The 11,715-nt window shown below is 41.5% G+C and overlaps 1 protein-coding gene across 1 annotated transcript in view; it reads right to left on the reverse strand.

Annotated features, from left to right (window-relative positions):
* LOC117369343 (cytochrome c oxidase subunit 6B1) overlaps positions 1–10,354 on the reverse strand; it is a 135,548-nt gene extending 125,194 nt beyond the window's left edge. Inside the window, exons 1-2 of the mRNA XM_033963806.1 lie at positions 10,218–10,354; positions 9,467–9,594 (exon numbers count right to left, since the gene is read on the reverse strand). The gene's annotated coding sequence lies outside the window, so the exon portion shown is untranslated. The remainder of the gene's footprint in view (positions 1–9,466; positions 9,595–10,217) is intronic.
* Between the last annotated feature and the right edge of the window lie 1,361 nt (positions 10,355–11,715).

Here is an 11,715-nt window from a genome sequence, read left to right on the forward strand (position 1 = left end):
ACAATTACTTGTCCATATCCTAAAAGCAGTATTGTTATTTTTGATGATTGACACCAAAATGCCATTCTTTAAGTTTACAGCTGGACAAACTGATTTTGACAGAAGGATGTGATATTTTAGATTAATGAGCGGACACCTAGGCAGATGAGATTGAATGCCGATAAGTATAAGGCAGTCGCTCTCAACCCAGTCCTCGAGTCACACCCACATGGTTAGGGTTTCAGTGGATGAGATAATCTGTATTCAATGGAGGCAGTGCATTAGATTTATTTCATGCATAGTCACGCAAGTATCCTGAAAACCTGACCAACTGGCTGTACCTGATGAATGGATGAAAATTGCACACTACTTGAAAACACAAAAACTGGGACATGCTGGTCACAAGTAAATAGAGAGCATAGGAGCAAGTAATGAAGGAAGCAGGTTACCATTGTTTAAGAATGTGGTTTTCAAACTTTAGTGAGGTTAAGAACTCTACCACAAAACTTGCCTGATTCCCAAATCCTTCCCTTGCTCCTCAGCTGGCCAGCCTTGGTCCTGCCCCCAGTGTGGTGGCCTGTTCAGCAGTGAAGAAGAGCTAAAGATTCACAGCAGAGGTCACACAAAAGGTGAGGAATTATTTTCAAGCTTCTTTTCATGGCTTTTTTTCTCAAATGACAAATGAAGAAATCCATTAGTTTTCATTGTATAAAACTGAATTTCATTTCACAGGTGTGTGCTACCCCCTCTCCTTTGATGAGAGAAACCCCCACGCTCAATTCTGTTATGTCTGACAGCGATGAAGTTCAACACATCCTTACTTGATCGTTAAGATATTCATCCACTATTTTTGTGTTTGTTGAAATGGCCCATCAAACTTAACTGTCATATAACCCATATAAAGACCAACATAGTTCATCTAGCCTACCCAGTGAGATGGTTAGAGTTGTACCTGCTTCTCTGTGTAGCTTAGACACCTCTATGCCTATGATTCCCAAACTTACTGTTGTTGGGAGTGGGGGGGAGCAGGAGCAGAACATGGCAGTAGTTCAGCACAGGCCTGTGCTTAAAGCCCCGCAGAGCACTTAATCTTTTTCAGTTTCAGGACCAGGAGGAGGAAGGGCAGCAGCAGTTGACCAAGCAGAGAGAAGATAAGGGAGGAAGGAAATGCTGTACGTTAGGATTAGGGAGACGGAGTTGAGATGTTGCCACCTTGGGATGGGGGGAGGGGAGAGATGCTGCAATCTGGGGGGGAAGTAGGGAGTAGAGTAGGAAAAGTAGATGGACTGAGGAAGGTAGGGAAAAGAAGGGGAGATACTAGAATACTGATGAGTAGGTTAGAGCCTTGAGCCACTCCTGGGAGCAAACACTTCAAGGCTCACTTAGGACTTTTGATCCCCTCTGTCTCTCCTGTCCTCTGGGGTATGCATATTCAGACCCTAAAGTTTCTTCTCATAAATCTTCTGGTGTAGACCCCATACTATTTAGATTTTTTTCCTTTGAACTACTTCAAGTCTTTATCCTTAGCAAGCTACAACCTCCAAAGCTAAACCTGGTACTTCAAGTGGAGACTCACCAGCAAACAGACATATTTTATTTGTTTAAAAATATTTATATTCCGCTTATCTTAAATTTGCTAAATGGAAAACAAAATAAGAAACAATCTTTAAGAGACATATTAAACAAACAAGATACATTCACAGCAAACTTGTATACAGTTCCAGCAGACCCTTTATATCAAACCAACATTCTTAATCATACTCAGTCTCTACTATAAGTTTGTCGAAAAAGACATTGTATAAAGAAATATTTTCTTTGGTTTGTTTTAAATCTACTACTTAGTAGCTTCATCGCATGCCCCCTAGTCCTAGTATTTTTGGAAAGGGTAAACAAGTGATTCACATCTGCCCTTTCCACTCCACTCAGTATTTTATAGACCTCTATCATATCACCCCTGAGCCATCTCTTCTTCAAGCTGAAGAGCCCCAGCCACTTTAGTCTTTCCTCATATCACCATTCCCCTTAACTGCATCCATGACATCCTGTTTGTCTGTCTTGTCTGTTTAGATTGTAAGCTCTTTTGAGCAGGGACTGTCTTCTTTGTGACTGATTCTATAGTGCTGCATACGTCTGATAGCACTATAGAAATAATTAATAGTAGTAGCAGTACTAGTCATATGGAGGTCGTCCCATCCCTTTTATCATTTTTGTTGCCCTACTCTGTACCTTTTCTAATTCCACTATATCTTTTTTTGAGATATGGTGACCTGAATTGCACACAGTATTCGAGGTGTGGATGTACCATAGAGCAATACAAGTGCATTATACATTTTCATCTTTGTTTTCCATTCCTTTTCTATTAATTCCTAACGTTCTATTTGCTTTCTTAGCCGTCGCTGAAGATTTCAACATATCCTCAACACCTGGATTTAATTTAATTTAATTTTAATTTAATTTAATTCTTATATACCGCTAATTACCGTGAGGTTTCTAAGCGGTTTACAAAAATGATGCATTAAAAAGATACAATAGATAAAAATAAATAAGATAGGTACTTGGAAAATTTCCCTAAATGTCCCAAAGGCTCACAATCTAACTAAAGTACCTGAAGAAACAATTTATGAAAAGTAAAGATAAAGATATAAAGACAGAGGTAGAAATATAGAGATAAATATGAATAGTCCAACAAGTAATGTATAAATAACTATTTTATATCCTACAATTGAAAATATTCTAACATCAGCGAATATCAGGATACAATTATGAAGAGGGAATTTTTAGCAGACAGGGAATGTGGATACCTAGTGTGAGGAAGAAATTCGGGATAAGGTATTGAAGTTATGTTTGCGGTAGAGTGTCTGGCTAGGACAAGAATTTCTTAAACAAAGTGGTCTTCAAAGAACCCTCATATTATATTGGAGACTCCTGTTGTATTTCTTTGAGGCAAAAAAAATTGTCCTTTTACTTTATCATACAAACAAAAAAATCATCAGTGGATCCTTTTCCTGGGCAGTTACTCCTAACGCAGATCCCAGCATCAAGTAGCTATAATTTGATTTCCTCTTTCCCACATGCATCATTTTGAATTTGCTCAAATTAAACATCATCTGCCATTTTCCCAGTCTCCTAGTCGCACAAGGTCCTCTTGCAATTTTTCACAACTTTGAACAACTTTGTTTCAGCTGCAAATTTAATTATCTCACTAGTTATTCCCATCTCTAGATCATTGATAAATATATTAAAAAGCAGCAGTCCCAGCACAAACCCCTGGGGAACCACAATATTTACTCAGTTAATCAAACAAATACAGGGCAAGAGTACAAGAAAATCAATTAAAAAAAAAGAATCTCAGAAATTTGTGATGTCTAGATCAGGGGAACTCTTAAACTGAAAAGCATTTTCAGCCTCTGAAAACTGACAAATTATGAACAAGTTCTATTTATATCTTTGAACCCTTTTTATAAATTGGCACCATGCTGGCCACTCTCCAGTCTTCTGTTATTATACTGGATTTTAAAGAAAGATTATAAATTACTAACAAAAGATCTGCAATTTCATTTTTCAAGTCTATCATACCATCCGGTCCAGGTGATTTGCTACTGTTAAATTTGTCAGATTGACCCATTACATCATCCAGTATTACAGAGATTTGTTTGAGTTTCTCTGATTAATCAGAATTGAATACCATTTCTGGTACCGGTAAATCCCCCACATCTTCCTTGATGAAGACCAAGGCAAATAATGTATTTAATCTCTCCACTATGGCCTTGTCTTCCCTGAAAACCCCTTTTATACCTCAGTCATCTAACGGTTTAACTGATTCCCTTCCCTTATTCTTGCTTTTAATATACCTAAAAAAAGTTTTTACTGTGTGTTGTTGCTTCCAGCGGAATCTTCTTTTCAAGGTCTCTCTACACCTTCCTTATTAGTGCCTTGCATTTGACTTGACATTCCTTATGCTGTTTACAATTATTTTTAGTCGGATCCTTCTTCCACTTTTTGAAGGATTCTTTTTTAGCTCTAATAGCTTGATTCACTCACTCATTAATCACGCTAGCTACTGTTTGTTCTTCCTTCCTCCTTTTTTAATACATTGACTATATCTAGTCTGGGCTTCCAGGATGGTATTTTTGAATAACATCCATATCTGATGTATATTTTTGACTTTTGCACCTGCTTCTCTAAGTCTCTTTTTTACCATTCTCATGTTATCATAGACTCACTTTTTAAAGTTAAGTGCTGTTGCATTGGATTTCCTGTGTGAACTTATTCCAGGGATTATATCACATCTGATCATGTTATGATCACTTATCAAGCGGCCCCAGCACCATTACCTCCCGAGCCAATTCATGTGCTCCAGTAAAACTAGATCTAGAATTGCTTCACCTCTAGGTGGTTTCTGAACCTGCTTCTCCATATAGCAGTCCTTGATTTTATCAGGGAATTTTACCTCCCTAGCATGCCCCGATTTTACATTTACCCAGTCAGTATCGAGGTAGTTAAAATCGCACATTATTATTGTGTTACCCAGTTTGTTAGCCTCCCTAATTTCTGATAACATTTCAGCATCTGTGCGTTCATCCTGGTGAGTGGATGGTAGTACACTTCTATCACCATCCTGTTCCTCCTTATACTTTCAGTTTCTATCCTTAGGGATTCCAAGGTTTGTTTCTGCTCCTGTAGAATTTTCAGTCTATTTGATTCAAGGCTTTCCTTAACATATAACATTATGCCTCCACTGAGTCAATCCACCCTATCGCTATGATATAGTTCAGGGGTCTCAAAGTCCATCCTAGAGGGCCACAATCCATTCGGGTTTTCAGGATTTCCCCAATGAATATGCATGAGATCTATGTGTATGCACTGCTTTCAATGCATATTCATTGGGGAAATCCTGAAAACCCGACTGGATTGCGGCCCTCAAGGAGGGACTTTGAGATCCCTGATATAGTTGTACCCCAATATAACAGTGTCTCATTGGTTATCTTCCTTCCACCAAGTCTCAGAGATACCTATTATATTTATCTTTTCATTTAGTGCAATATATTCTAACACTCCCCTAACTTGTGATTGGGGTGCATTCTTTATAGACTCTACTGTCAGATTACTGTAACTCACTTGGGGCTCCTTTTACTAAGCTGTGATAGTGGTTTTAGCACGCGCTAGACCTTAACGCCACCATTGAGTTGGCATTAGTTCTAGCCGCGTAGCGCAGGTTTAGTGCACGCTAAAATCCTGTGTGAGCTAAAAATGCTATCACAGCTTAGTACAAGGAGCCCTTAGTTTCCTTGGTGATACAAGCAAGATATAAATGCTGAGAACAGACCAGAATAAGAAGGGTGTGCTTACTCAAGGAATGTGTGGGGAAAGCTGACCTACTAATGATTCAGAACTATTTTCTGTGAGGCAAAAGTATCTCCTGTGAGGGAGACATGTGGCTGAAGAGGGAAAGCATTTTTGAAGACTAACATTGAAAAAAATGTCTTTTGGAGTTTGTCTCAAGAGAGCAAATCAGAGGCAAACCTTTAGTTTACAAAAGTGAAGTGAGCAACTTCCTATAAACAAATTAGCTGTTTTTGAGGTGCTGACATAATTGTTTAACCACTGAGGCTCTTATAGAGAGAAACTGTTTCACAGGCCTTAAACAAAAATATTGCCTATTTATACCACAACCTCTGGCAATGTGTTCCAGAGCTTATTTATTCTCTAAGTGAAAAAATATTTCCTATTGGTGTTAAAAGTATTTACCTATAACTTTGAGTGTCCCCTAGTCTTTGTAATTTTTGATGGAGTGAAAAATTGATCCACTTGTATCTGTTCTACTCCATCCAGGATTTTGTAGACTTCAATCATGTCTCTTTTCCAAGCAGAAGAGCCCTAACCTTTTTAGGCTTTCCTCATTTGAGAAGAGATCCATCCCCTTTATCATCTTGGTTGCTCTTCTTTGAACCTTTTCTGTATACCGCTATACCGTGAGCTATATCTTTGAGATAAGGAGACCAGAATTGAACGCAATACTGAAAATGAGGTCGCGCCATGGAGCAATAAAGAGGCATTGTGACATTCTTAGGGCTCCTTTTACAAAGGCAAGCTAGTGATTTTAGCGCGCTCTAAAATGCCGTGTGTGCTAGTCGCTACCGCCTCCTTTTAAGCAGGCGGTAATTTTTCAGCTAATGCGCGCTATAGCACGGGATAATCTTGTGCGTGCGCTAAAAACGCTAGTGCACCTTAGTAAAAGGAGCCCTTAATCTTATTATCCATCTCCTTTTTAATAATTCTTGACATCTTGTTTGCTTTTTTGGCCACTGGAAGATTTCATCGTATTGTCTACAATGACACTCAGATCTTTTTCTAGCCTTCGGTAACTGTGATTTGGGTTATTCTTCCCAATGTGCATCTCTTTACATTTGTCCACATTAAATTTCATCTGCCACTTGGATGCCCAGTCTTCCAATTTCCTAAGGTCTGCCTGCAAAGTTTCACATTTTGCATGCGTTTTAACAACTTTGAACAGTTTAGTGTCATCTTCAGATTTAATCACCTCATTCATCATTCCAATTTCCAGATCATTTATAAGAACATAAGAACATAAGAAGTTGCCTCCACTGGGTCAGACCAGAGGTCCATCTCGCTCAGCGGTCCGCACCCGCGGCGGCCCATCAGGTCCAAGACCTGTGAAGTGGTTTCTGAACACCTCTACAACCTACCTCAAGTTCTATCTGTACCCCTCTATCCCCTTATCCTCCAGGAACCTATCCAAACCCTCCTTGAACCCTTGTACAGAGTTCTGGCCTATCACATCCTCTGGAAGTGCGTTCCATGTGTCCACCACCCTCTGGGTAAAAAAGAACTTCCTAGCATTTGTTCTAAACCTGTCCCCTTTCAATTTCTTCGAGTGACCCCTAGTGTTTGTGGCTCCCCACAGTTTGAAGAATCTGTCCTTATTTACTTTCTCTATGCCCTTTAGGATTTTGAAGGTTTCTATCATGTCCCCTCTAAGTCTCCTCTTCTCCAGGGAGAACAGACCCAGCATTTTTAACCTGTCAGCGTTTATAATTTATAATTAGCACTGGTCTCAGTACAGATCCCTGAGGTACTCCACTGTTTACTCCCCTCCACTGAGAAAAATGACCATTTAACCCTACCCTCTATTTTCTATTCGATAAACAATTTCTAATCCACAACTGAACTTTGCCACCTATGCCATGACTCTTTAATTTTCTCAGGAGCCTCTCATGAGGAACTTTGTCAAAAGCTTTCTGAAAATCCAGATACACTACAACTGGCTCACCTTTATCTGCATGTTTATTCACACCTTCAAAGAAGTCAAGCAAATTGGTGAGGCAAAATCTCCCTCACCTGAACCCATGCTGACTCCGTCTCATTAAATCATGTTTGTCTACGTGTTCCACAATTTTATTTTTTATAATTGTTTCCACCATTTTGCCTAGCACTGAAGTCAGGCTTACCTGTCTGTAATTTCCCGGATCTCCCCAGGAGTCCTTTTTAATAATCGGCATAACATTGGCCACCCTCCAATTTTCAGGTACTACAGACGATTTTAGCGACAGGTTACAGATCACTAACAGCAGGTCAGCAATTGTATGTTTAAATTCTTTTAGTACCCTGGGATGTATACCATCCGGTCCAGATGATTTATCACTTTTTAACTTGTCGATATGGCTTAGTATATCTTCTAGATTCACAGATTTCTTTCAGTTCCTCCTCATCATCACCCTTGATAACCATTTCTGGTTCAGGTAGATCACTTACATCTTCTTCTGTGAAGCCAAAGCAAAGAATTCATTCAGTCTCTCTATGGCCTTATCCTCCCTTAGTGTCCATTTTGCTCCTTGATCATCCAGTGGTCCCATGTATTCCCTCACAGGTTTTCTGCTTCTGATGTACCTAAAAAAATTGTTGAGTTTTTGCCTCTTTGGCAAGTTTCTCTTCATATTCTCTCTTAGCTTTCGTTATCAATACTTTGCATCTAACTTGCCAGTGCTTACCGTATTTTTCACTCCATAAGACGCACTTTTTCTCCCCCCAAAAATTGGGTTGAAATAATGGTATGTCTTATGGAGTAAGACCCACCCCTGTTACCTTATTGAGTCCCTCCGGTGGTCTGGCGGTCCTGCCCTTCCTTCTGGCTGACTCCTGAACTAGCTGCAGCAGCGTAAGAGTGGCGCAAAATGCAGATGCGAGATTTTCATGCACCTTCCTTGTCCCGCACCGCTCCGTGAATAGCTGCCGTCAGTTTTCGCAGGACTCGCAGAGCTACAATGGAGCAGTCGCCTGTCCCATTGTCCCCACACACAGCTTCAGGACGCCATCGCTGAAAACTGGACATTTCGGCATCCCTAAGCTGTGCGTGGGGACAACGGGACAGGGGATGAGAAAAAGGGACGGTCCCGTTTAAAACAGGATGTATGGTCACCTTAACCATGAGCAGCATTTATTTATTTATTTATTCAATTTTCTATACCATTCTCCCAAGGGAGCTCAGAGTGGTTTACATGAATTTATTCAGGTACTCAAGCATTTTTCCCTATCTGTCCCGGGGGGCTCACAATCTATCTAATATACCTGGGGCAATGGAGGGATTAAGTGACTTGCCTAGGGTCACAAGAAGCAATGTGTGTTTGAATCCACAACTTCAGGGTGCTGCAGCACTAGCTTTAACCACTGCGCCACACTCTCCCATGCTGCCTCTTCCGTTTTCTCATATACTCATTTTCTTGGATCATATCCCACAACATTAATACATCTTCACTAGTCTTTTCATGAAAGGGGGAAGTACCTTTATACTCATTCACAAATTCAGGGGAAGGAAGAGACAGGTCCCAGTTTTTCCCCCAATACTCAGATTGTGCTGCCATCTGGTGGATAATTACTGATATTAGACAAAATGGTCCTTAATCTACAGAAATGTTGTTGGGAGGGAGAGGGGTGTCTTTTTTCATCTTATGGCTGACTAAAGCAGATTTATTATTTGAGATTTGTTAACCGTTGTTTTTCATAGATAACTTCAGATAAAAATTAAAATGGATTAATATTGTATCTTTCCTGTTTCATTTATTAATCTATAGCCCATCACATACAAACAATCTGTAGACAGATACCATGAGAAACACACAAAAAAATGATAATAAGGTAAGCATTAAAGGCACTAAAAAGATACAATAAATAAACAATACTGTAAATTTAAAGCTAAAATAATCATCAAAATAATAATATATTCAAATCAGCAACCAAGAGCTTGTCTAAAGAAAAATACTTTATGTTGCCTGGAACAACCTGCCTGGCTCATTATGTCAGGCTCCGTCTCTGGCGGAATTCAAATCCAGACTGAAAGCCCATTTATTTGAAGCTGAGTTTAAATCCTAACCCTACCAACATAGCTGTCTGTCATCCCCTCAATGGACCACCTATTCAGCCCCCTTGAATTTCCTTCTTGAGCACTAAGGGCTAGATTCACAAAACTTACCGATTGTGTACCGATGGTTTTATGATCGTTTCCCGACCTGATTGTTCCCTGAACTGATCAATATCCGATCCAATCCGAACATGCAAATGAGGGGAAATGCCATGCATAAGTAGGAAGCCATCGATTCACTAAACAGAAGAAGGAACACTGATTAGGGTTGCCGATCTGAAATGAAGTGACTGCTGAGGACCAGTCAAAAACGTCCTTGCCGATTCTCCTGCTCTCTCCCGCCCTGAAATCCATCCTTTGAAAGGCCAGCAGCTCTCTTTTTTATGCAACTGACATATCCCAAATAACCTAGCATGAGCATTTCAACTGGGGACTTGGGGTGGTGATAGCTGAAACTCCCCTCTGGTGCAGATCCTCCGACTCTTCCTGCAGTCCGTGCACATAAATCTTCACCCCCCCCCCCAAACTTCCACCAACAGTGGCAGCAAGTCCCAGGGTGGGGGTGGGGGTGGTGGCGGTGGCTTAGATCCGTGTCCCCAAAGTCCCCCTCCCCTAGCTGCTGCCAGCCCCAGCCACCCTCCCACTCCTCAGGGCTGGTCCTGGTGTGAGGTGCCACAGTCCAGCAACGGCTGAACACTACCCCAGCCCCTCCCCCCTAAATAAGCAGCATGCACGGAGGGGATCCGTGTGCTTGCCCACACCGGGGAAAATAATCATCAGGCCATCATCCAAGCAAGCTGCCAGCTACTTTCACTTTGAAAAAGCTGCACAAACAAGTTGCAGAAAAGAAGCTTTGAGTAACCTGATGCTGGCGAAATAAACTGCTTGATCTCTTCTCCGCACTTGCTTTGCTCTGTCGCTGCTCCCTTTCCACGATCCAGGCTGGCTCCCTGCAGCTCTTCCTTCCACTGTTTCAGCAAAGTGATCCGCCCCCCTTACCTTAAAGCAACAAGGAGAATCTGCGCATGCGTCTCGATTGCTCTACAGCGATCCGTGGGATTGATCTAGGGTGTGCGTCCAATCAGGTAATTTGCATGAGGACTCTTTGGTGAATTGGTTGCCAGGCAGAACTCGGCCACGAATCGCCCAACAATCGCCTAGATTGGTGAGCTTAGTTAATCTAGGCCAAAGTTCAGACTCCCCATTGTCCTATGTGATTTCACCTCATCAGCCCCCCACCCCAATTCCTTACATGAGCACTGGTTCTGACTCCCCTTTTGACCTGAGTGTCCGTCATAATTAGATTGTAAGCTCTTCTGAGCAGGGATCATCTCTTACATGTACAGTGTGCAGCTTTGCATGCACCTAGTAGCACTATAGAAATAATAAATTGTTGTTGTATGTTGCCTTCTAAAAGAAACATAATTGACTTCACATTCAACTTCCCTATCTTATACTATCAGCCACTAGGCAGGTAATTCTGTAACAGGACACCTCCATTTACACACTCTAAGGGTGTGTGATAGGAAACTTAGGCACCTAACTTCTTTTGTAGAATACAATACTAACACAACATTGTATCAGCATGCTAACACTAGCTATAGAGGTGGTGGAAGTGCCATATATAAATATGTCAGGGCATGTGTAATTTATAGTAAGTTATACATGCAAGAAATAACCCAGCCTGTGTTCCTCTTCTAGGCCACCCCTTTGCAAATACATACTATGTAAGCGTGAATTTGCTACATTCTAGCAGGGCCAGCTCAAGAGGTTTTGGTGCCCCAGACCAACATTTGTCTTTGCTCTCCTCCTACCATACCCTGCCTTACCTGCCCCATCTCCCACCTGTACCATAACTTGCCCCACCCTCATCTTGGGGCCGATCAATAAGATTCTTGATTGCTCCATTATCCCCCACCCCCAACAATAGTGTTCCCTGCTCCCCCCGACTGAGACCAAATGATCGGGTCACTTACCTGGAAGGCAGAAGGGCAGCACATGGTAGGTGGCACAGCAGAGCAATTGGAGGTAGGACGTAGGCAGCAGCCAGCAGGGCAGGGCAACACATGGCAAATGGTAGAAGAGCAATACGCGGTGGCATCAGGTACCTGGCAGAAAAACTGGCTTTTGTGGAGAAGGAAGTAATGCTAGACTCTTGGGGGATGGAGCAGACTCACAGGTGAGAGGGAAGGGCAGGTGCTGGACTCGCATGGGAGGGAAGGGAGACACATTAGTTGAGAACCACTAGCCTAGCTTAATTTAGGGGCTGTTGACATCACAGGCAGAGCCATTTGGCGCACTTTAAAATGTAAGCTGCTTAGACATGTATATTAGATAAGCGGGATATTAAGTCCCTAAGA

The sequence above is a fragment of the Geotrypetes seraphini genome, chromosome 11, assembly GCF_902459505.1.
Source record: "Geotrypetes seraphini chromosome 11, aGeoSer1.1, whole genome shotgun sequence".
Lineage (NCBI taxonomy): Eukaryota > Metazoa > Chordata > Amphibia > Gymnophiona > Dermophiidae > Geotrypetes > Geotrypetes seraphini.